The sequence below is a fragment of the Gossypium hirsutum genome, chromosome A12, assembly GCF_007990345.1.
Source record: "Gossypium hirsutum isolate 1008001.06 chromosome A12, Gossypium_hirsutum_v2.1, whole genome shotgun sequence".
Lineage (NCBI taxonomy): Eukaryota > Viridiplantae > Streptophyta > Magnoliopsida > Malvales > Malvaceae > Gossypium > Gossypium hirsutum.
This window is the reverse complement of record NC_053435.1, coordinates 12,757,052-12,781,569: the sequence shown is the minus strand read 5'-3', so window position 1 is coordinate 12,781,569 and position 24,518 is coordinate 12,757,052. Positions and strand designations below refer to the sequence as shown.

The 24,518-nt window shown below is 37.3% G+C and overlaps 1 protein-coding gene and 1 pseudogene across 4 annotated transcripts in view; one reads left to right on the top strand and one right to left on the bottom strand.

Moving 5' to 3' along the window:
• LOC107936190 (ABC transporter C family member 12) overlaps nucleotides 1-24,518 on the top strand; it is a 79,661-nt gene that overhangs the window by 8,154 nt on the left and 46,989 nt on the right. The window lies entirely within an intron of this gene.
• The window catches only part of LOC121211495 (ABC transporter C family member 12-like), a 10,933-nt pseudogene continuing 10,773 nt past the window's right edge, over nucleotides 24,359-24,518 (bottom strand).

Below are 24,518 nucleotides of genomic sequence, written 5' to 3'. Positions count from 1 at the left end.
ATGTCTTGAAACACATTATTTTCTGCCCCTTAGTATATTTGCTAGTTGATCCTTTGTTGAATAAAATGGGACACTAAGTGCATTGTTGAATTTCTCATTGATAAAATGTCTATCTACATCAACATACTTGGTTCTATCATGCCACACTGGGTTGTGTGCAATGTTGATTGCTGATTTGTTGTTACAGTACAACCGCATTGGACCTTCCCATTTTACCTTTAGATCATCAAGAATATTGTTAACCAAAGTAAGACGCATATATCAAGTGACATTGACCCGAATTCTATCACTGCACTTAACCTTGCCATTTTATTTGATATGATTCAATGAATAGTGTTAAAGTATTCCCATTCCAAATTTCATTCCAATCAAACGATCCATAGCTGCCGATATATCTCACGGTAACAAAGCTATTTATACATATAAAATAGCTAGGAATAAGGAAACTAGTAACGACCATCCTTAAATTTAAGCTAATTGAATCCCCAAAAATTAGTTATACACGGCCATTTAGTTAATACTCCCCCTCAAGTTGGTGCCATAGATATAAAAAATGTCCCACTTGCAGACCGAATTATGGTAAATCTTATTGTTAAGTCATTTGATGAATAAGTCAGCTAACTGTTTGTCAAACGTCTCACTAAATAAGCTCAAGGCATCAATAGTTAATTTTTCTTTGATGAAGTGTCGATCAATCTCTATGTGCTTTGTTTGATCATGTTGCATTGGATTTTGCAATATGTTAAGGACAACCTTGTTGTTACAATACAAGGATAATTTGTCTTCTCTTGACAAATTTAATTCTTCCAATACCTTTCACAACCACAAAAGCTCACAGACACTTTGAACCATAGCCATGTACTTTGCTTTAGCACCTGATCAAGCGACTACACTTCGTTCTTTGCTTCTCCAAGTAACTAGGCTTCCTCCCATAAACATGCAATATCTAAATGTAGACATCCTATCATCTGGATATTTAGCCCAGTCTGCATCTGTGAAGGCCTCTATTTGTAGGTGACCATACTTGGAGAAAAACAGGTAGACTTTAGATAGCAGAGAATGCGAAAAACAACCTACATATGAGGTACTTGAGGATCATGTATAAATTGGCTTACCATATTGAGAATAATGAATAGTTAATCTACGTTGGCACACCTTTAAGTTTATCTATTGCACAATCCGATGAACCTACATCTGTTGCACTTGAATTTGAGAAGCTACCAATTATTCGAGTTTATTCTAGAAGACAATGGACTCGTGGTACATGTCTTCTATCGATATCTTTGTTATTAGATCCGACTCCAGGTGATCTTGATCTTCAAATTGCCCTGTCACGAAGGTAAATGTCAGTTCACCTACCCAATTGCTAATTTTATTTTATATAATCATCTATTCCCTTTGTCTTGTTCTTTAACCGCTTCTTTAGATTCTGTGTCTATTCACAATACTATTCAGGAGGCCTTGAGTCATTTCGATTGGCAAGATGCAGTGATCTAGGAAATAAATGCATTAGATACAAATGATATTTGGGACTTGATTGATTTTCCTCTTAGAAAAAGAGTTGTTGGATGCAAGTGGGTATTTCCAATTAAGGTTAATCTTGATTTGTATCTGTTCATGACTGTCTGTTACACCAGATGGATACTAAAAAGTGATTTCTTACATAAAGATCTTTGAGAAGACGTTTATACAGAGTAACCACCAAGATTTGTTGCTTAGGGAGAGTATAGGAAAGTTTGTCTTTGAAGAAATCCTTGAATGACTAAAACAAAGTCCTTGCGCATGGTTTGGAAAGTTCTGTAGTTTGGATTGAATATAAGCAGAAGCAAGCATTTAGTTGTTTCCTACCACCTCCAGACTTTAGTCAATTGTAGAGCTCCAGTCTTTGAATCTGGTAGTGTTGGTAACAATAGCAGATCCATCTACTGTTGGTTTCTCCAACATAACACCCCTTTGTCCTTCATTTTGAATGATAGATATTTCCTCATCAAGAAGGCAATCTTACTTTCCCCAAATTTGGATTATCACAGCATCAAGTTCCGCATTAAGGCATGAGTTTAAGTCTTAGATACGATCCTTTTCCATGAACCATTTTAGGTTTGCAACATCCTCACTACAACTTATATATATTTGATGATTTTGATCCATTTCCTGCCATAAACCTTGTAAGAGGCTCAAATATTCCATAACAAATTGTGTTATGGACCAAAATGAAAGTCAAGCTTCGGTCAAACAACGGTCATTGTTTAAAATTTTGTTTATTCCAGTTTTTGTTTTTGTTTTTTTTTTGTTGTGAACGCTGCATTTTGGACTCTTTTAAATAATACAATGCGTTTTGGGGGTCGGGTTTTTAGGATAGAGGGACCGTTTAATGAAACGGTGAGTTTTTAGCTTAGTTATGACAGCTGTTAAGGATCCGTTTTTCTCCTTTTTAGCCACCAATAAGGCAAAGGAGCTGGTTATGAAATTGGAATTGGTTTTCTCACACTCTCTCTCTACTCAGTATTCTTGTGCTCTCTTCTCTCTTTTTAGTCATTTCTTTCTCAGATTTTCAACCATATCGAATCGATTCCCTTGTTTGATTGTTGAAACGTTTGCCTTAACTTCATAGATTTGGGCAGCATCATTGAACTTGGAATATGTTTGCCGAAGGACATCTCAAATCTTCTTGGTAGAGGAAATGAACATACACGTATGACTAACCTCTGGAAGCATTGAATCCCAAAAGCAAGACATCACATGGAATCTTGTTAATCCATGCCTCTGATTTAGGATCTTGTGTCAATCAAACCGGTTGGGTGTTTTGTAAATATCCAGCTGTAGTGATTCAAGAAACCATGTTTTAAATCATGGTAGTTTCTATGATAAGATTGATTTTGGTTGAGTCTGACATGATAGGGAAAGAAAGGACTTGGGAATAGAACAGGAGAAGCAAGAACTCGACCAAGAAAAAAAACTCTTCTTAGAAAGGAACCAAAAACATCTGATACCATGGAATGAACAAGAGAAGGAAGATTTCAACCGGGAAAAGAAAACACTTCTTAGGAAAGAACCAAAAACATCTGATATCATGGAATAAACACTAGAAGCAAGAATTTGACCAGAAAAAAAACACTTAGGAAAGAACCAAAAACATTTGATACCATGTGGAGAATTGATTTCACTGGAATTAATTCAATTGTGAAAATACAGCTTCTACAGTACAGCTTCTACAGTCCTATTTAGACACATTTGATCCTGTCAAACTAGGAAAACTGATTAGTAACTAGTATCCTACAAAATTAAAATACCTATCTCTGATATACTCTCCACCAAAACAAAAGTACTCACACACGTTACCACATTATTCGACAATTTCATTTTCTTAGCAAAGTGAGAATTTACTTGATAAGTTGATGCTAGCCATTGGCATGATGTGAAAGATTTCAAGAAAGCTTTGAATAGAATTGTACAGATCTTATTAACTAAAGAATTGAACTTAAATAGAGAAAAGAGTCTTAATCCTTATTGGGAAAATAGTTCCCTTATTCTAATGAACTACTAAAACATAAAAAGAAAATAGTTCCCTTATTCTAGTAAAGTACTAAAAGATAAAATAAAAATATTTCTAGAATATGAATAAAACTTATCTACCCAAATAAGATTTATCTACCTAAATAAATTTAAAATATATACATATTTCAACACCCTTCCTCAAGTTGGTGCATATATATCAATCATGCCCAATTTGTTTACAAGAAAATCAAAGCTTGTCTTAGAGAGTCCTTTGGTGAGTATGTCAGCAATCTGTTGTTTTGAAGGAACAAACGACATGCACACTTGGCCTTCTTCAATCTTCTCCTTGATAAAGTGTCTATCAATCTCAACATGTTTAGTTCTGTCATGTTGGACTGGGTTGTGAGCAATACTAATGGCAGTTTTGCTATCACAGAATAACTTCATTGGTGAAGTTATTGGTTTCCTCAGCTCTTCCATAATTCTTTTTAACCACATCATTTCACAAATTCCTTGAGCCATTGATCTAAACTCAGCCTCTGCACTACTTCTTGCTACAACAGTTTGTTTTTTGCTTGGCCAAGTCACAAGGTTTCCCCAAACAAATGTACAGTATCCTGATGTAGATCTTCTGTCTGTTATTGAGCCTGCCCAATCTGCATCTGTATAAGCTTCAATTCCTCTTTGTTCGTATTTTTTTGAAGAATAAGCGCTTTCCCGGTGAAGTCTTTAAGTATCTTAGAATTCGAAACACTGCCTCTTCATGTTCCTCCATTGGGGAGTGCATAAATTGACTCACTAAGCTCACTGCAAAAGCTATGTCTGGCATTGTATGTGATAAGTAAATTAACTTACGTACTAATATTTGGTATTGCCCTTTATCAACTAATCGACCTTCTTTATTTCCAAATTTTACATTTGGATCAATTGGTGTGTCAGCTGGGCAGCAACCACTCATCCCAGCCTCTTTTAAAAGATCAATCACATATTTTTTCTGGGAGACCACAAGACCCTTCTTTGATCGAGCAACTTCCATTCCAAGAAAATATTTCAAAGGACCCAAGTCTTTGATCTCAAACTCCAATGCTAGATGCTCCTTGAGACGCTTTTTTTCATCCACATCATCTCCTGTAAGAATGATATTATCGACATAAACTATAACAACAACTATTCTACCTTTTTGTGAATGTTGATAGAACATTGTATGATCAGTTTGCCCTTGTGAGTAACCTTGTTTTTTAACAACTTGAGTGAATCGTTCAAACCAAGCTCGAGGAGACTGCTTCAGATCGTATAAAGATTTTTTGAGTTTACATACTCGAGTTTCAAATTTTTCTTCAAAACCTGGAGGAGGATCCATGTAAACTTCTTCTTCAAGTTTTCCATTTAGGAAAGCATTCTTCACATCTAGTTGCTGTAAAGACCAATCAAGATTAACAGCAATTGATAAAAGAATTCTGACAGAATTTAATTTGACCATTGGAGCAAACGTTTCAAGATAATCTATCCCGTATGTTTGAGTGTACCCTTTAGCTACCAACCGGGCTTTGTATCTATCTAAAGATCCATCTGGTTTGAATTTGGTTGTGAACACCCATTTACAGCCCACTGTTTTTTTCCCTACAGGTAATTCCATTGTTTCCCATGTACCTGTTTTTTCAAGAGTACGCATCTCCTCTAAAATAGCCTCCTTTCACTTAGGAACCTGTAAAATATCTTTCACATTTTTGGGTATTTGTACAGTATCGAGACACGAAACAAAGGTTGAGAATGTCGAAGATAAGGCTTTATAGGATACAAAGTTAGACATGGGATATTTGACAATATTTCTAACACCTTTTCTTTTGGCAATTGGAATATCTAAATCAGAAAATTCATTGGCTGGATTATGAGCTTTACCTGTTCTTTTGACAGGATCTTGCGGGTCGGATTCTTGGTGATGAATCTGGTGGATTCCACTTTCTTGATTTCGATTTCTTCTTGAGTAAATAATTAACTCCTTTGTTCTTTATTTTCATGATCAGACTCTACACCTTCATCCTCCTTTTCATTAACATTAACATCATTAATTTTTGTGTTAATTATAAATTCGCCTTCCCCATTATTAGAATCCCTATGTTGTATATTCCTAGTCTCTTCTTGATCAATTATAGAATCTCCCTTAGTATAATTCCCTCCCTGAAGATTAGAATTAAAATAAGATTGTGTTTCAACAAATGTGACATCCATGGTAACTATAATCTTCCTATCAATTGGATCATAACATTTGTAACTCTTTTTATTAGAAGCATAACCAACAAAGACACATTTTTTTGCTCTAGTGTCACGGACTTAAGATTCTTGCCTCAGAATCCGTGCGGCCTTAGGCAGTTTTGTTGACACCATTTTTTGGATGAAAACGGGGTCGACTTGGATTTTGAAAAAAAAGAATGAAAACGGGAGTCGCCACCAATCCTTTTTTGACGAGGTGTGATCGGGTCACCTCAAAAGGTGGTTTTTAATAAATGATTTAATTTTATTAAAACAACGATTTTGGTCTACGAAATTCAGAAAAATGAGTTCGGGAGTCGGTTACGCACGAGGAAGGATTAGCACCCTCGATACGCCCAAAATTGGTACCTAGTTGATTAATTAGTGTCTTAGTGTCGAAAATTTGAAAACTTGAAAGAATTTAAAATACGATCCCTCTTTGTAAAGAAAATGCTCAAATGTTAAGGACCTTCTCGTCTCACAATATAAAATGTCACATCCAGTAAGTTAGGACACATCTTGAATTTTCGAGAACGAGCTTGCCTTTTATATAAAAATTCGTGTATTTCAAAAGGTTATTCAGTTAGTTAAGGTGAACGAGGAAAATCGAAACCCAGTAAGTTAGGGCACGTTTCCTCGAATTCCCAAACACCGAATATTGCCTTTACTTGCAAAAATCTTATTTCGAGGTAACGAAATGCCATACCCAGTAAGTTAGGGAACAACACCTCGTATCTCCGAGAATAAGCATTTTTCAAAACTCATGTCACGATTTAAAAGAGTATTCCGTTATTTAGGTTAAAGGAGAAAAATCGAAACCCAATAAGTTAGGGCACGATTGTCTCGAATTACCAAATACGGAATATTACTTTTATGAAAGAATTATTATTGGGTTGGATATAATGATAATAAGAATAATATTAAAGTAAAGTAAACAATAATACTATATATAAATGTATATATATATGTATATAATAGAAATACACACTACTATATAATAATAAATATAGAAATACAAAAAGCAAATATAATAAAAATATTAAATTAAAGTAATAAAAAATAATACTATATATAAAATATATATATACATAAAAATATACACTAATATATAATAGTAATAGTGATAGCAAAAATAATAAAAATATAAGTAATATTAATAATATATTAGAATACAAAAGTAAAGTAATAACAATAGGGGTGATAATAATAATACAAACAATAATACATATATATAATAATTGTAGTTAGAAATAAAAAATAATAAAAGTAACAATAATGATAGTAATAATATAAATAAATATGGAGAGGGCATATATAATATAATAATAATATAAAAAATAATATATACATGAGAAATAATAATAATAATATAAATAATAGTAAAAATAATAAAATAATAAAACAAAGCTCTCAACTCTCTTTCTCCCTCTTTTCTAAATCCGGCCGTTGGTCCGGCTTTGCTTCGGTCATGGACCCCCACGGGCCGCCATCGGCGCCACCGTACACGGCGGCCGGACCTCAAAAAAACCTTTTTCGATAATGAAAATATGGGTAAGCTTCTTACTTTTATTTTTACTTTCGTATAAAAAAACAAAATAAAATTGAAAGGAAAACAATAAACAAACAAAGAACTAAAGATAAGAATAGACAAAAGAAACCTCTTTTGCTTTGATCTTTGATTAATCTCCAAAAACTAGCCTTTCCAAGAAACAAAAATAACCTTTTTTACAAAAAAACACCTCCAAAAAACAAAAAAAACCTCCTCCAAAACAAAGAACAATCCTTCTCCAAAAAACCAAAAACCCACCCCTAAAAACAAAGTCTTGAATGGCTTTTATAGCCAAATTTTACAAGTGGAGTGGTTGGGGTGGTTTAGGTGGCCAAGGGTGGTGGAGTTGGTGGCTAAGGTGGGTGGCCAACAAAGGTGGTGGAGTAGGTGGCCAAGGTTTTTATTTATTTATTTATTTATTTTTTGTGTTTGGGTTGGGATTAGGTTGGTTTAAGTTGGGTCAAAATTGGGCCTTTACAGCTGCCCCTCTTTGCTCATTTTCGTGTAACGAGAATAGAGCAAAGACATCAAAAGGGCCAATTTTGCCCGGTCTTGCCGAGTCTTGATTTTTTGGTGCTCATCTTCTTCCAGTAGCCTTATTCCAGTCTGCTACGTCTTGTTGCTTCGATCCACTCTACTGCAACTTCAGATACGCCTTGTAGCTTCAATCTACTCTGCTACGACTCCATGGGGATGAGATTTGTGTTTTTAGTCTGCTCCACTACTACTTAGGGAGATAAGACTTGATGCGATCTGCTTCACTATTGCTTAGGGAAATAAGATCTGTGGTTTTATCTGCTCCACTACTGCTTAGGGAGATAAGACTTAATGCGATCTACTCCACTACTGCTTAGGGAGATAAGATTGTAATCTTCGATCTATTCCACTGTTGCCCAAGGAGATAGAACTACTGGCTTTAATGTACTCCACTGTAATCGGAGAGGTAAAATCCGCCATCTTCGACCTGCAATCTATTCCACTGCTAAATACAGGGAAATAGAGTCTGTTTTCAATCCACTTCCTACCAATATAGGAAGGCAGGATCTGCAATCTTCAATCTATTCCACTGCCAGATACAGGGAGATAGAGTTATCGGCTTCAATGTACTCCACTGTAGTCACAGGGAGGTAAAAACTGCCATCTTCGATCTGCTTCGCTGCCTAATACAGGAAGGCAAGATCTGCAATCTTCAATCTACTTCACCACCAGTATGGGAAGACAAGATCTGCATCTTGGATCGACTTCCTATCAATATAGGAAGATAGGACCTGCTATCTTCGATCTACTTCACGCCAATACATGAAGACAAGATCTGCTTTCTGCGATCTACTTCGCCACCAATATGGGAAGACAAGATCTGCATATTGGATCCACTTCCTATCAATATAGGAAGATAGGACCTGCTATCTTCGATCTACTTTACGCCAATACATGAAGACAAGATCTGTTTTCTGCGATCTACTTCGCCACCAATATGGGAAGACAAGATCTGCATCTTCGATCCACTTCCTACCAATATAGAAAGATAGGATCTGCTACCTTCGATCTACTTCACGCCAATACATGAAGACAAGATCTGCTTTCTGCGATCTACTTCGCCACCAATATGGGAAGACAAGATCTGCATCCTGGATCCACTTCCTATCAATATAGGAAGATAGGACCTGCTATCTTCGATCTGCTTCACGCCAATACATGAAGACAAGATCTACTTTAATGACTTCAATCCCTCCTATTGCAACTTCAAGGGTATAGGATCTGTTTCTTTGATCTGTTCTCTGGGGAATATGACCTGTAAAATCCATTTTATGGACCTATTTATGCCTAGTGTTTAGGATGGCATGATCAGAATGAATCAAATGCTTCTAACTAGATGTGTATGAATGAATGCAGAATGTCATGAGAATGATCCATTTTTAATGTTTGAGTTGTCATTGCTCATGTTTTATCACTGACGTGTTACAACGCCTTCTTACTCGGTTGGCATCCAAAGAAACACTTAGTCAGATTGCCCCCACTGCGAACGTCAAAGTTTAATCCACTGGGACATAAAATTTGTACCATCAATCTCCCACCGTAAACTAAGGGTAGAAGGATATGGCTTTTTCTCGATCCTCTGCTATCACAATTCAAGGATACAGAATGTGAAACTCTTTGATCTCCTACACCATTCCCAAGGTGTCATACCAAATGTTTATGTACAAATGCAAAATTTCCTTCTCCGAGAAAACCTTTTCTTATTACTTGGTGAACATCGCTTGTTTGTTCATTGAAGCTTTGCCACCAACACGACATCTTGTCAATGTTTGGACAACAAAATTTGAAAGGATAGTCCCGACTTGGACTCTTCCTTTTTGGACACTTTGAATTTGGTGTGCTCTAAACAACAGTCCTGTTTCAGGCTCCTTCATTATTTAGAAATTTCTAGAGTAATATGCAAAACTCCAATTGCTTGAACATTCAGTTTATTAATAGTTATTCTAAATGTTTTTCGAGAAGGTTACCACAACGAACAAACAAATGTTATTGAGAACAAATCTCGAGATGAATGAGTTAATCGAGATAGCAAATTTTGCTAAGATAAAAAATGAAATAAGACAATGGACAAGAATGAAATTTTATTGGGGAGCAAAGCTTGAACTGAATACAATAATCAAGACAACAAATTTTGCCAAGATTCAAAGTATAAGATGACAACAGGTGCCCCAGATATCGCAGCACGAGCTTCCCCGCACAAGTTTTCTAAAGACCATTTAATATGTGTTTGGAATCTACAGTATTTTGTCGATACCCCAAGATGTCACCTACTCCTTCTTGCGATTCAGGTGTAGTAAGACCACCACATGCCTCAGATCCTGCTCAAAAATTCGAGCCGTTCCGTTTACCTCACGCTTCAAAATTCGAGCCGCCTTTTTCAGGTTTTCAACTCAAATCCCCTTTGGTCTCAAGGTGCCTTTTGCGGGTTTTCACCTTGGCCTCTCCCCCTTTTTTTTTTTTGAGAATGCCCCCTTTTTAAGTGAAATACTTCTTGACTGAGTCTGAATTTACAGGATTTGACAGGCTTTTACCATCCATTTCGCTCAGGATTAAAGCTCCTCCTGAAAAGGCTTTTTTTACCACATAAGGACCTTCCCAATTTGGCATCCACTTTCCTTTAAAATCCTTTTGTAGAGGAAGAATCTTTTTCAGCACCAGGTCCCCCTCGTAAAATTCTCTGGGACGAACTTTTTTGTTGTAAGTTCGCATCATTCGTTTCTGATACATCTGACCATGACGAATAGCTTTTAACCTCTTTTCTTCTACCAAGTTTAACTGGTCATATCTGGATTGAATCCATTCAGCCTCATCCAACTTTAGTTCAGTTAATACTCGGAGAGAAGGAATTTCAACTTCTATGGGTAAAACTGCTTCCATCCCATAGACTAAAGAAAATGGTGTTGCCCCGGTAGAGGTTCTAACAGAAGTGCGATATGCCAGGAGAGCAAAAGGTAATTTCTCGTGCCAATCTTTGTAGGTTTCAGTCATTTTTCCTATAATTTTCTTGATGTTTTTGTTAGCTGCTTCCACGGCACCATTCATTTTTGGACGGTACGGTGACGAATTGTGGTGTCTGATCTTGAACTGACTACAAACTTCCACTATTGAGTTGTTGTTTAAGTTCAGCGCATTATCGGATATGATCCTTTCAGGCATCCCGTATCGACATATGATCTCTTTTTTCAGAAACTTGCTAACTGCCGACTTCGTGACATTTGCATATGAAGCCGCCTCCACCCATTTAGTGAAGTAATCAATAACCACAAAGATAAAACGATGCCCATTGGAAGCTTTTGGAGATATTGGCCCGATAACGTCCATTCCCCACATGGAGAAAGGCCATGGAGAAACCATAACATGAAGGGGTGAAGGTGGTGCGTGCATTTTGTCACCATAAATTTGACATTTATGGCACCTCTTGGCATAATTAATGCAATCCCCTTCCATGGTGGACCAATAGTACCCAAATCTCATAATTTGTCTGGCCATCGTGAAGCCATTGGCATGCGTTCTGCAGATACCTTCATGCACTTCTTCCAAAATTTCCTTTGCCTCAACAGCATCCACACACCTTAACAGTACTTGATCTTTTCCTTTTTTATACAAAATTTCCCCATCAAGGACATAGTCAATGGCTAATCTCCTTAATGTCTTCTTATCATTTTCTGTCGCATGGTCAGGGTACTCGCGACTCTTCACATATCGCAATATGTCATGGTACTAAGGGTGATCATCCTTTCCCTCTTCATTGTCAATGTTGCAACAATGGACTGGAGCCTCATAGATGTTGATCTGGATAGGCTTCATATCTTCTAATTTGTTCACTTTAAACATGGAGGCTAAAGTGGCCAAAGCATCTGCCATCTGGTTTTCATCTCGTGGGAGGTAACTAAAGGTGACACTATCAAATTCCTCGATCAATTCCATAACCAATTTTCGATAGCGAACCAACTTCGGGTCTCTTATTTCCCATTCCCCTTGAGCTGGTAAATTACTAATGCAGAGTCCCCGTATACCTCTAGCACCTTAATTTTCCGCTTTATGGCTGCCCGAATGCCCATAATGCAAGCTTCATACTCAGCCATATTATTTGTGCAGTCAAAGTCCAATTTGCTAGTGAAAGGATAATAATCTCCACTAGGGGACACGAGTACTGCCCCAATTCCGTTGCCTATAGCATTTGAAGCTCCGTCAAAACTCAACTTCCAAGGACCACCTTCTTGGAAATCTTTCTTTACGGTTGCGGCATACATCAAATCCTCATTTGGGAAATCGAAGTTCAATGGCTCATAATCATCGAGAGCCCTACTTGCTAGGAATTCCGCTATTGCACTCCCTTTGACCGCCTTCTAGTTCACATAGACTACGTCAAATTCAGATAGAAGAATTTGCCATCGAGCCATTCTTCCATTCAGAGCGGCTGACTCCATCAAGTATTTCAGAGGGTCTAATTTGGAGATTAACTAGGTCGTATGGTACAACATGTACTGTCTCAGTCTCCGAGTTGTCCAAATTAAAGCACAACATAATTTCTCGATTGGCGAATATCTTGTTTCGCATTCGGTGAACTTCTTACTGAGATAGTAGATCGCTCTTTCCTTTCGTCCTGATTCGTCATGTTGACCAAGCATGCATCCCATGGAATTTTCAAATACTGCCAAATACAGTATGAGCGGTTTGTCTGGGCAGGGTGGCATCAGTACTGGGGCGTTGGATAAGTAATGTTTGACTTTTTCAAAAGTTTTTGACATTCCTCATCCCATACACCTGGATTATGTTTCTTGAGGAGGCGAAATATGGGGTCGCATTTCTCAGTTAGCTGTGAGATGAACCGAGCAATATAGTTCAGCCTTCCTAGAAAACCTCGAACCTCCTTTTGAGTACGCGGCGGGGGTAATTCTTGTATTGCTCTTACTTTGTCAGGATCAATCTCAATTCCTCTTTCACTGACCACGAATCCAAGCAATTTTCCTGATCTGACCCCGAATGTGCATTTTGCTGGATTTAGCTTTAGCTGAAATTTCCTCAATCTCGTAAATAATTTCTTAAGGACCTGCACATGTTCCTTTTCTGTTTTAGATTTTGCAATCATGTCATCAACATAGACTTCTAACTCCTTATGCATCATGTCATGGAACAGTGTTACCATGGCCCTCTGATACGTTGCCCCTGCATTTTTCAACCCAAATGGCATCACCTTATAACAAAAAGTTCCCCATAGGGTTATGAACGTAGTTTTCCTCATATCCTCGGGATGCATCTTAATTTGGTTATATCCCGAGAAGCCATCCATGAAAGAAAACAGCGAATGTCCTGCTGTATTGTCTACCAAGGCGTCGATATGCGGCAAGGGAAAGTTATCTTTTGGGCTAGCCTTATTTAGATCTCTATAATCCACACATATTCGTACCTTCCCATCTTTCTTAGGGACAGGAACAATGTTAGCTACCCACTCGGAGTATTTGACCACCTTCAGGAACCCAGCGTCGAATTGCTTTTGCACCTCTTCTTTTATTTTTAACACGATATCAGGCCTCATTCTTCGGAGTTTTTGCTGAACTGGTTTGCAATCCTCCTTTATAGGAAGTCGGTGAACCACGATGTCAGTACTTAACCCCGGCATATCTTGGTATGACCATGCGAAGACATCTTTGAACTCTCGCAGCAATTCAATGAGGTCTTGTTTTACTTCTTCAGCTATGCGGGTACCAATCTTTAACACCTTTCCCTCTTCCAAGATCACTGTCTCTATCGTCTCTTCGTGGGGTAGAATCTGTTTCTCTTCCTGCTCTACCATTCTCAACAAGTCCGAAGATAGGTTGCAATCTGTGTTATCTTCAAAATCTTGAGATTCCTCTGGACACATATCTCGTTCAAAAAGATTTTCTAAGTCCATAGTAGAGTCACTCATATCATTGATATCTTGGGACCTGTTATAGGTATCAAAGAATGTACAGGGAATGTATGAATTTAAGGATTCTTATTTAGTATGACCATGAATGTATGAAAAAAAGAATTTGAAAAGAATATATACTCAAAATGCGAAGATATATTTCATTGAAATCACAATGTCCACATATAAGCCTATTTCAGTTCACAAAAGTTTTCATTTTCTCTAGGCTTAGAACAATTAATGTTTTGAATATTACTCTGGAAAAGCTCTAAAAACTTCAGGCATTTCTTCCGCAATCCAATTGTTTAAAACACTCCCAGGTTCAACGGGATAGATGCCTGACGTACTTCCTCCTTCAAATTCTTCTTCACATATGGCATTGATGCTTAAGTTTCTTAACATTTCCTCTGCGGTCTTCTTTCTTGGAGCCCTCAGTTCAGAATACATAGTTCCTCCCGACATGAATGTCCTGGATATGTGGGGGAAAGCCATAGGTTCCCAGTCGACTTCTTTTCCGTTCAAACGCACCTTCCTTCTATCTTGTCTCTTTTCTAACTCTTTCCTTCTCTGTTTGGTATTTGGTTTAAATCCTAAACCAAAACGATCTTGTTTGTATTTCACTACTGGTGCCCCCATCCTTCCCTGAAGGCATCTTCCAAGTCCTCTTCCAGGCACAGCTCCTTTCCCAACTGTCGCTTGTAATCCCATCCTTGTGGCTTTAGACATGCTGGGCGTCGGAATCTTCTTTCCCCCTATGACAAAGGTTGCATTTACGAACTCCAAAGATCAAAAAGAACATTCAACTGCCTCGTCGTCTATTCCCAAATATGGTGTATCATTGGTTACCAATGCAATGATATCTTCCTCGGCGTCAATTGTAATTAACCGGCCTTCTATTACCAATTTTAACTTCTGGTGCAATGATGAAGGCACTGCCCCTGCCGAATGAATCCAGGGTCTTCCTAATAAGCAATTATATGACGGCTTGATATCCATCACTAGGAAGTCCACATCGTATGTATTTGGGCCAATTAAAAGAGGTACTTCTATTCTTCCTATCACCTTTCTTTCGGTACCATCAAATGCTCTCACTATATTTTGGCATGATCTCATGTGAGAGTTATCCACCGGTAACCTACTTAAGGTAGATAGGGGTAAAACATTCAAGGCTGATCCATTGTCAATTAGCACTCCAACTAACATATACTCCCCGCAACGAGCAGTGACGTGTAATGCTTTGGTAGATCCTCTTCCCCCTGGCGGTATTTCATCATCATTAAAAAGGATGAAATTATCGGCATTGATATTATTAACCAAGCGGTCCAACTTATTCACCGAGATATCTTTAGTGACATAAGTTTCATTTAGCACCTTAATCAACGCATTACGATGTATCTCTGAACTTATAAGCAACTCAAGTACGGAGATACGAGCCGGTTGCTTATGTAATTGTTCTACCACGCTGTACTCGCTATGTTTCAAGAATTTAGAAATTCTTTGGCTTGATTTTCAGTTACCGGTTGATTGACACTCGATTCAATTTCGTCTGTTTTTGTTTTTCCTAGCTCAACTGCTAAAGCTTTTTCTTTTCCAGATTCCACTATCGCGTCTGCCGGATCATAGCGCTTTCCACTTCGTGTATAGAATCCTTCCTTCTTTTCTGAAGCATTTACCGAGCTCTCTTTTCCTGGAATCGTTACATTACAATCGTAACTCCAAGGAACCTTTTTGTTATCCTTGTAAGGAAAGGATACAGGTTTTTGGATTATAACTTTTGGCCCTATTTGTATTCCAGATTCTTTGTTCATTGGCTTTGAAATGATAACCACTGGATGACGAAGCTCTTGGGTTCTCCTTGCAGATCCTTCTCCTGTAGCACAAACTTCTTCCTCTTTTAACCCTTTGATTTCTTCATAAAACTCCATTTCTTTGCTATCCATAAAGTTTTGCACCACGATTCCGAACTCGGTGCATTCCTGGATGTCATGATCTTCTTCTGCGTGGAACTCACAAAATCTCTTTGCTTGTTCAGGCCTTTCTATCGAATCTTGCTTGATAAGACCTCTTTTTACCATTTGTTTCCAAACCCATCCAAGAGGGGTTTTTATCTCTGCCACATTGGCTTTGACTCTTCTTCCTTCATTCTCACTTATCGCGTTTACCCTATTATCGTCATGATTGGGCAACGGATTTTCTGCTACATTTGGCCCTGATGAGTCGCCAATCTTTACGATCCCCATATTGATAAGTTTCTCCACTAACTTCTTGAATGCAGTGCAGTTCTCAATCGAGTGCCCCTTAATCCCCGCGTGGTACTCGCATTGGGAGTTTGTGTCATACCATTTGGGGTACGGAGGTTGCATGGGTTTTAGGTAAAATGGAGATACCACATGTGCATCAAATAAATTCTGATACAATTCTTTATACGTCACCGGGATGGGTGTGAATTGAGGTCTTTCTATATTTGGCCTTGAATTGGACTCCCGTCTCGAAGAACCTTGCTGATTAGTGGTTGTTGCTCTGGCTTGTCCCACCGTGATTGATCTAGAATGGTCCTTGTTAAACATGCTTGTGTTGTTTATCTCATGCTCCTTCTTTCTCGGTGCTGACCTTTTAGCACTTTCTCCTACTTCTATCTTGCCACTCCTTATGGCATTTTCTATCATTTCTCCAGACATCACTATGTCTGAAAAGCTTTTGGTGGCACTACCCAGCATGTGATTGAGAAATGGAGCTTTCAAAGTATTGATAAAAAGCATGGTTATCTCTTTTTCTAAAAGTGGTGGTTGAACTTGTGCTGCTACCTCCCTCCATCTTCGAGCATACTGGCGAAAGCTCTCATTAGTTTTCTTTTCCATATTTTGCAATACAATTCGATCGGGTGCTATGTCCATCACATGTCTGTACTGTTTTATAAAGGCCTGCGCCAAATCTTTCCAAGAGTAGATTTCAGCTCGACTCAATTGATTGTACCATCTAGCCGCTGACCCGATCAAACTATCCTGAAAACAGTGAACCAACAGCTGCTCGTTGTTGATGTACCCGGTCATTCTTCGGCAAAACATAGTGATATGAGCATCGGGACAACTTGTCCCGTCATATTTTTAAAACTCTGGCATTTTAAACTTAGGAGGGAGGATTAAATCAGGCACCAAGCTCAGATCTTTAGCGTCCATTCCTCGGTGGTAATCAGCACTTTCCATGGCCTTAAACTTTTCCTCCAGCCATTTACATCGGTCTTCCAATTGCTTTGACAGATCCACTTTCGTCTTTTCCACTTCTGCCACGTCATCGAGGTCAGGGACTATGAGATTGGTGGGATTCTCTCCGGAATTGTTACTTATTCCGATTGGAGGACTCGTTTGGAATTGTTGGGGTCTAATTGTAACAGAGGGTCTTTGTGGATACATTTCAGCTTGAGTATGCGCGTGCAGAGGGGTAAAGCCTGGAGGGTAAAGGGGTTCATCACTATTTCCATCTTCAACATTAACAATAGGGTCCTTTCCCTTGTCTTTTCCTCCTTTCAACAGTTGCGTTAACTTTGTCATCATGTCGTCTTGGGATTCTCGCATCTCTCGCTGAATCTTTTCCAACCGCTCTTCTATCTGATCTTGCATATCTCTTTGGAGCTGCTCAAGTTTTTCTAGTCTTTGATCCATGTTCTTGACTTCGCTCGAGTTCCGTAAGAGTGACGGTTTTCCAGGTTAACTGAAATAATTTTATTTAGTTAGGGTCTTTTAATGGTCATTAATGCATATAATGCAATGCATGAAATGAATGCAAAAGGCGTTAATTCTAGTTCAATTTCATTATGAAAACTTTACTAGAAAATAAACTTTTTTACATAAGGTGGATTACATATACGACTTAGCCCTAAAACTCAAAATTCTAATCCTCCTAAGCAACGAGGCTAGCTCATGTCATCGACTCGACTCTAATTCGTACTTCACGCTTAACACATCAGCTTGTACTGCTAACGTCTGCAAGTGATCAGCCACCTCTCGGATTTGAAGCACGGCTTCTCCCATGATTTGATCTCTATCTCTTACTTGGTTCTGAAAGTAGTGCAACTGCTCGGTTTGACGATCTTCATTAGATCTCATGTGCTCAATCCGCATCTCGCAACTTCGCAATGCTGCTTCTAACTCTTCAATTCTTCGTTTCATCTCTTCAATTCTACTTAGGCTTGCTTTTAATTCCATCACAGAATTTCGATTTCGATGCCGATGGAGAGATTCTTCTAACTCGGACACTCTATTTTCTAGTTCCCCTTTTTCTTTCTGATTCTCTGACAGACTCTTCTTTAAAGTATCGTTCTGGGTTTGAACTTCTTGAAACCTCGTTTCCCATCTATCAGCTTTGTTCTTTTCTTCTTGAACTTCCTTGCGCCATTATTCAGAAGTCTTTCCCAACCCGGCGGTTCTCATTGATGATCGCAACTTCTTGTAATCTGTTTTCAGACTGTCCAGATCTTCTTCAGCCCTAGCTTTTCCTTTTCTTAATCGCTCCATCTCGAGCTTCTGGACATCTACATCCAACCTTAAGTTTGTTTTTTCTTCCTCCATTTGCTCTATCTGTTTTTCCAACTCTGCATTTCTTCTTTCAAAATCTTGCTTCAAAATTTCTAGTTCAGAAGGGATGACCCGTAAGTGCTCCTCTATCGAATGACTGCCTTCGGGGCTTGATTTGGGGACATTGTCATTGATTCTTCTGACCCTCCATTCTTCATATTCGGGGGTTGTCATTGGTCCTACAGCTAATCGCTTCATTTGGCGAGTCTGATTCCACGCATTGGATATCTCTCGAATCCTCTTTTTGTAGCCATCACCCCATACGAGAATTCACACTCGGCCAGCCCCTGGGTTGCGGGTATAAACTGTCTTGATCTGTACTGTCTGAGCACTAATAACGGGGCATAGCCAATAGCTCCCCAGATTCCAAGCAAAGGGCCCAATCAAAACTACCGCATCGGTACAAAATTTCGTCTGGAAGTAACCACGGAGCTCTCCATTCAATGTCTTCTTCATGCAAGTTTTGAAGAATTGCCATCCATTTTTCCATTGAAATGTCGTCCCTTCTCGGTGTAGCTATCATCTCCTTTAGCGGCGAATAGTTTTCAGAGAAGACCCGATATGACACCTTATCCACTTTCCAAAAATGACTGTGGAACCACGCAAGTAACAACTGTGCACATCCAATGAACCTGCCTTCGCCGCTCGCGACAGGTACTCAATGATCTGAATGTCTCCGCTAAAATTGCTGGAACCGGGGTAACTCCTTTATCAAGGCGGTCGAACAAATCAGTAACCGCCTCATCAATATGCCCCAAAGCTCTAGGAAAGATAACTAAGCCATATATGCTTAGGGCGAAGATATCTACCCTCTTTTTTATATCCGGGTGCACCAAAGCCACATCTTTCAAACTCCTCCAAGAAATGCACTTGTTATCCCCTTTTTGTTTAATTCGGGCCGTAACCCACTGCTCACTCATGCCTGTTATGTTCATTAACCTTCTCAAAAAGGGTACATTTGCGGCTCTTGAGTAGATTCTGTCGACTTGACTCTTTGAACACCGAAGTAAAGCCATATATTCTTCTATCGTAGGCACCAAGTCAACTTTCCCGAACGAAAAACAACTATAGGCGGGATTCCAAAATTGTGCGAGAGCCCGGAATAGGTGCTTATCTACCTTCATATCTAGTAGGTACGGTAAGTCCCCGTAATGGGAATAAAACAACTGTCTGGCCTCCTCGTCCCAATGGTCCCAAATTCCTTTCAACTCTTGTAAATCGTTCTGGGTTATGCTGATGCGGGTAAAGTCCCATAGCTCTGATATATATCCTTCAGCCAAACTATCCCCTTTCTCTTGCTGTGTCGTTTCCGACCAAATTCGGACTGCCGCATTATCTTCCACCTTATCAAGAAACCTTCTTTCCATGATAAGCTTTCTTTCTAGAAACCGAATATGAACCAACGCCTTGAAATAATGAAATGCCATGCAGTTGAAATGTCATGCATCCAAAGTAAAACAACAAATATCAGTACCAGATATAAACATATAATCCAAGACAATTCAAAAAGAATAAAAGCACATCAGGGTATCTACTAGGGTTTGGTGTAGTTCTACTTAAGGTGAGTTCCTAAGGTTTACTACATGGGGTTTGGTTCTAAAGCAAAGGTACCCGAACCAGCAGATTCCTCGATCTTCACCCATTATAGGCTCATATAGACCGAGTTCGGTTCAGGGGAATACATTTCCCTATGGCTGCACGGAGATGAAAATCTCACGAAGACATAGGTACGGATGTATCCCGAAAGCGATCCACTATCCTGCACGGAGGTGAAAACCTCACGAAGGAGTAGCTTCTCACTCCCACTTAAAAGGTGTGACCAACGGTCATGCAATGCAATGCAAAGATATAAAAGTTTAAAATACGAAACATGATGAAAACTATAGCTCAAAACAAATGAAATGCAATGAGAAGATCGTATATTTAAATCAAATTTTCAACTTTCGACAAAAAGACAAAAAATAATCAACTCGTGGCTTGACTCACTTATTTTGAAAAAGTCCCCAGTGGAGTCGCCAAGCTGTTGACACCATTTTTTGGATGAAAACGGGGTCGACTTGGATTTTGGAAAAAAAAGAATGAAAACGGGAGTCGCCACCAATCCTTTTTTGACGAGGTGTGATTGGGTCACCTCAAAAGGTGGTTGTTTTTAATAAATGATTTAATTTTATTAAAACAACGATTTTGGTCTACGAAATTCAGAAAAATGAGTTCGGGAGTCGGTTACGCACGAGGAAGGATTAGCACCCTCGATACGCCCAAAATTGGTACCTAGTTGATTAATTAGTGTCTTAGTGTCGAAAATTTGAAAACTTGAAAGAATTTAAAATACGATCCCTCTTTGTAAAGAAAATGCTCAAATGTTAAGGACCTTCTCGTCTCACAATATAAAATGTCACATCCAGTAAGTTAGGACACGACATCTTGAATTTTCGAGAACGAGCTTGCCTTTTATATAAAAATTCGTGTATTTCAAAAGGTTATTCAGTTAGTTAAGGTGAACGAGGAAATCGAAACCCAGTAAGTTAGGGCACGTTTCCTCGAATTCCCAAACACCGAATATTGCCTTTACTTGCAAAAATCTTATTTCGAGGTAACGAAATGCCATACCCAGTAAGTTAGGGAACAACACCTCGTATCTCGAGAATAAGCATTTTTCAAAACTCATGTCACGATTTAAAAGAGTATTCCGTTATTTAGGTTAAAGGAGAAAAATCGAAACCCAATAAGTTAGGGCACGATTGTCTCGAATTACCAAATACGGAATATTACTTTTATGAAAGAATTATTATTGGGTTGGATATAATGATAATAAGAATAATATTAAAGTAAACAATAATACTATATATAAATGTATATATATATGTATATAATAGAAATACACACTACTATATAATAATAATAAATATAGAAATACAAAAAGCAAATATAATAAAAATATTAAATTAAAGTAATAAAAAATAATACTATATATAAAATATATATATACATAAAAATATACACTAATATATAATAGTAATAGTGATAGCAAAAATAATAAAAATATAGTAATATTAATAATATATTAGAATACAAAAGTAAAGTAATAACAATAGGGGTGATAATAATAATAATACAAACAATAATACATATATATAATAATAGTAGTTAGAAATAAAAAATAATAAAAGTAACAATAATGATAGTAATAATATAAATAAATATGGAGAGGGCATATATAATATAATAATAATATAAAAATAATATATACATGAGAAATAATAATAATAATATAAATAATAGTAAAAATAATAAAATAATAAAACAAAGCTTTCAACTCTCTTTCTCCCTCTTTTCTAAATCCGGCCGTTGGTCCGGCTTTGCTTCGGTCATGGACCCCCACGGGCCGCCATCGGCGCCACCGTACACGGCGGCCGGACCTCAAAAAAACCTTTTTCGATAATGAAAATATGGGTAAGCTTTTACTTTTATTTTACTTTCGTATAAAAAAACAAAATAAAATTGAAAGGAAAACAATAAACAAACAAAGAACTAAAGATAAGAATAGACAAAAGAAACCTCTTTTGCTTTGATCTTTGATTAATCTCCAAAAACTAGCCTTTCCAAGAAACAAAAATAACCTTTTTTACAAAAAAACCCAAAAAAAAAAAACCTCCTCCAAAACAAAGAACAATCCTTCTCCAAAAAACCAAAAAACCCCCTAAAAACAAAGTCTTGAATGGCTTTTATAGCCAAATTTTACAAGTGGAGTGGTTGGGGTGGTTTAGGTGGCCAAGGGTGGTGGAGTTGGTGGCTAAGGTGGGTGGCCAACAAAGGTGGTGGAGTAGGTGGCAAGGTTTTTTTTTTTTTTATTTATTTTTTTTTTTTTTTATGTTTGGGTGGGCCAACAAAGGTTGGATGTTTAGAGTTAGGTGGCTAATGGTCATCAATTAGTGTGAATATTGGGTTGGGCACTATACAGGTTGGCATATCGGTTCAAATTGGAATTGGTTTGGTTGGAATAGGGGCACAAGTTAACCACTGAAAAATGCTTTCAATTTGGCCACCAACTCTATCCACCAAACCAGAATTTTGGAAAAAAAAAAAAAAAAAAAAAAAAAAAAAAAAAAAAAAAAAAAAAACCACAACATTAAACCAACCACTAATCCACAACCCAATTAGGCCAATATAAATCAATCACACATAAATAAATATAAAACCTTGGCCACCTACTCACCACTTTGTTGGCACCCACCTTAGCCACCTACTCCACCACCTTTGTTGGCCACCCACCTTAGCCACCAACTCCACCACCCTTGGCCACCTAAACCACCCCAACCACTCCACTTGTAAAATTTGGCTATAAAAGCCATTCAAGACTTTGTTTTTAGGGGTTTTTTGGTTTTTATGGAGAAGGATTGTTCTTTGTTTTGGAGGAGGTTTTTTTTTGTTTTTTTGGAAAAAAGGTTATTTTTGTTTCTTGGAAAGGCTAGTTTTTGGAGATTAATCAAAGATCAAAGCAAAAGAGGTTTCTTTTGTCTATTCTTATCTTTAGTTCTTTGTTTGTTTATTGTTTTCCTTTCAATTTTATTTTGTTTTTTTTATACGAAAGTAAAATAAAAGTAAAAGCTTACCCATATTTTCATTATCGAAAAAGGTTTTTTTTGAGGTCCGGCCGCCGTGTACGGTGGCGCCGATGGCGGCCCGTGGGGGTCCATGACCGAAGCAAAGCCGGACCAACGGCCGGATTTAGAAAAGAGGGAGAAAGAGAGTTGAAGCTTTGTTTTATTATTTTATTATTTTTACTATTATTTATATTATTATTATTATTTCTCATGTATATATTATTTTTATATTATTATTATATTATATATGCCCTCTCCATATTTATTTATATTATTACTATCATTATTGTTACTTTTATTATTTTTTATTTCTAACTACTATTATTATATATATGTATTATTGTTTGTATTATTATTATTATCACCCCTATTGTTATTACTTTACTTTTGTATTCTAATATATTATTAATATTACTCATATTTTTATTATTTTTGCTATCACTATTACTATTATATATTAGTGTATATTTTTATGTATATATATTTTATATATAGTATTATTTTTTATTACTTTAATTTAATATTTTTATTATATTTGCTTTTTGTATTTCTATATTTATTATTATTATATAGTAGTGTGTATTTCTATTATATACATATATATATACATTTATATATAGTATTATTGTTTACTTTACTTTAATATTATTCTTATTATCATTATATCCAACCCAATAATAATTCTTTCATAAAAGTAATATTCCGTATTTGGTAATTCGAGACAATCGTGCCCTAACTTATTGGGTTTCGATTTTTCTCCTTTAACCTAAATAACGGAATACTCTTTTAAATCGTGACATGAGTTTTGAAAAATGCTTATTCTCGAGATACGAGGTGTTGTTCCCTAACTTACTGGGTATGGCATTTCGTTACCTCGAAATAAGATTTTTGCAAGTAAAGGCAATATTCGGTGTTTGGGAATTCGAGGAAACGTGCCCTAACTTACTGGGTTTCGATTTCCTCGTTCACCTTAACTAACTGAATAACCTTTTGAAATACACGAATTTTTATATAAAAGGCAAGCTCGTTCTCGAAAATTCAAGATGTCGTGTCCTAACTTACTGGATGTGACATTTTATATTGTGAGACGAGAAGGTCCTTAACATTTGAGCATTTTCTTTACAAAGAGGGATCGTATTTTAAATTCTTTCAAGTTTTCAAATTTTCGACACTAAGACACTAATTAATCAACTAGGTACCAATTTTGGGCGTATCGAGGGTGCTAATCCTTCCTCGTGCGTAACCGACTCCCGAACTCATTTTTCTGAATTTCGTAGACCAAAATCGTTGTTTTAATAAAATTAAATCATTTATTAAAAACAACCACCTTTTGAGGTGACCCAATCACACCTCGTCAAAAAAGGATTGGTGGCGACTCCCGTTTTCATTCTTTTTTTTCAAAATCCAAGTCGACCCCGTTTCATCCAAAAATGGTGTCAACAGTTTCTTACTCCAAAACCTAAGTCAGCCTAACTCCACAAAAAGATTCAGAATTCTCCCAACTCCAACAAGATGAAAGAAGAATGAGATAAGAACAAGCCAGGGAAAATAAGAACACAAGAGAGAAAAGTTTGAGTTAATGCTCTCAAGGATTCTTTTTACTCAAAACTCAAGTGCTT